This window comes from Propithecus coquereli, unplaced genomic scaffold, assembly GCF_000956105.1.
Source record: "Propithecus coquereli isolate 6110/MARCELLA unplaced genomic scaffold, Pcoq_1.0 Scaffold27, whole genome shotgun sequence".
Lineage (NCBI taxonomy): Eukaryota > Metazoa > Chordata > Mammalia > Primates > Indriidae > Propithecus > Propithecus coquereli.
Genome location: NW_012148285.1, coordinates 4,624,597 through 4,626,921, shown reverse-complemented (window position 1 = coordinate 4,626,921; position 2,325 = coordinate 4,624,597). Strand labels below are relative to the sequence as shown.

Sequence of the window (2,325 nt, the reverse complement as noted above, 5' to 3'; positions counted from 1 at the left end):
ACAGAATGGTGGTTTGCCAGTGGGGAGGGAGATGTGGGGAGATGTCGATCATATGCTACAAAATTTAGATAAGAGGAGTCAATTCCAGAGATACATTGTACATCATGGTGTCTGTAGCTAATAACAATGCATCATATACGAGGAAATTGCTAGGGGAGTAGATTTTAAGTGTTCCTTCATACAAAAATATAAGTATGTGAGGTAATGCATGCATTATATTAATTAGTCCTACTTAACTGCTTCACAACGTATATGAATTTCTAACAATGTTGCACATGACAACTGTATGTAATTTTCTATTTGTCATTTTTAAAAATTAGTAATTAATTTTTTTTAAAGACTCATCAAAGAAACCCTTTCCTTTTCTCCTACAAGCAGCTCATACGGTTATGGTCGGGCTTATTCAAAACCCTGCTTCTTGGAGTGGGTGAGCCACTGATGTCTGGCCAAGACTCATCCTGAGTCACTGCAGATCAGGTTCTCTTTGTCATCAGACTCTTGGGCTGGAAGCATGTGAGCGTACACCTGCTGGAAGCCGCCCTGGTCCCTTTAGGGGACAGCCTGAGACTACAAGGAGCACGAAGGCAGGAGTAACTCAGGAGGAGGGAATCCTGGCAATATCATTTGAGCATCTGGATTCAGCCTTGCCGCGGTGCAGCTATATACCTAGGTGCTTCAATCGCATGAGCCCACGCTCCTTTTTTCTTAAGTGAATTTGTGTCCAGTGTAGGTTTCTTGCCACTGAAAAGATCTCTGATTAATAGAAAGAGTAAAAGAAAGTCATGGATGTGTGATACACAAAGTTACAACACATTGGAGGGAGACCATTCCCGGGTTACTCTGTGCAGCTAGTTTGTTCATCTCGTAAGTATCCTAGGAATTGATGCTGCTTCCGCCGTCCGTGCATAATATGGTTACTCTGAGATTGCAAGACACAAAGTCAAAGGAAGTTGTTGGTTGTGGCGTCTACCTATCTGAGAGAATTGAGATTTTCCTAAAACTGTCACAGACACCTGCCTTCAGCCGCCATTCAGACCCCCTGATTCTAAACATCCGATTAATCATAACATTGTTTTCCACCACGAATTTATAAGCAAATGATATGCATTACAAGTTAAATATAAATGTGCACTATTAAATATATCTAATATCTGTTTTATAATTGTAGTATATAATTTCATTTGTTGGGGAAAATGCATTCCACTGTTTTAAAGGTGAAAACCTGTTGTTTAAAGCTACCTGTAGACACTTTAATTAGGAGAGGAATAACTGTGTATGATCCCCACTGTGTGACAGATACATCTGCAAAACTCACAACTACCTATCTTTCAGAATTTCCTTAAAACTCTCCATTTTAATGCAGGGACTCCTACCCAGACTGTCTGAACACTGGAGGAAAAAAAAATCTAAATTAGTTTTGCAGTGATGGCCAGCAAAGGTGCATCTGTTACTGCTCCCTTTGAACTGCAGAAAACAGATGCATGATTACAGCAGCAAATATTTATTATTCCGAGCATTCACTGTTGTTTATGACATTATTCTTAAACAGAAACACCCTGTGTCTTTAGTCTCAACGGCACTTGGACATAGCACTATCACAACAGTGCAAGAGCCCCACACAGACCACGGCAGGGATTAGACAGATCTCAAAGTCATGGAGGCAAGGGCCTTCCAAAACATGTCAAAATGAAAAATGGTACTTGAAACATCTCTTTTGAGTATGACATGGGGGATCTATGGCTCCATTCAAAAGGGAAAGAGAATACAAGTCAACCTTAGAATTAAAATCGAAAATAGAATCACGGTAAAAGCCAAGTAAGGAAGAGATGACTGCAGAGTTTTTAAGGCTGTGAATCTAGCCCCTCACACCATACATGTGTGTAATTATGATGCTTAATGGCAGCCCCGCAAATATACCTCTCATTTCTCACTCTCTCACACACACACACACACACACACACACACACACACACACGATGGTAAAAGGTTTCCTCTTCTCTAAGACCATCTATTAGGGAGGTGCCCCAGAGGATGCTAGGATGCCTGCCACTGCCCTATAATGATTTTTCCTTTGCATGGGAATGGTGGAGATTAAAGTTCTGTCCACTGTGTATAATTCAGGCTCACAGAGATGCCGAGCCCCTTCATATCCCTGAGGAGGAGGAACTCCTACAGAGCCCTCCCTCAGGTCTCTCTTTTCCTTGGACTCCTGCTTGCTTGCATTTTGGGTTGAATGTCAGCATTCCTGACTCCCCTTTATCTTAAGTAAGGCAAAGGGAAGCTGTCACTGGTTTTCAACACACATCCATGACTTCTGCCTCAGGA

At 41.6% G+C, this 2,325-nt stretch overlaps 1 protein-coding gene across 4 annotated transcripts in view; it reads right to left on the bottom strand.

Moving 5' to 3' along the window:
• Positions 1-2,325, bottom strand: part of RBFOX1 (RNA binding protein, fox-1 homolog (C. elegans) 1) — a 1,551,452-nt gene that overhangs the window by 1,034,328 nt on the left and 514,799 nt on the right. The window lies entirely within an intron of this gene.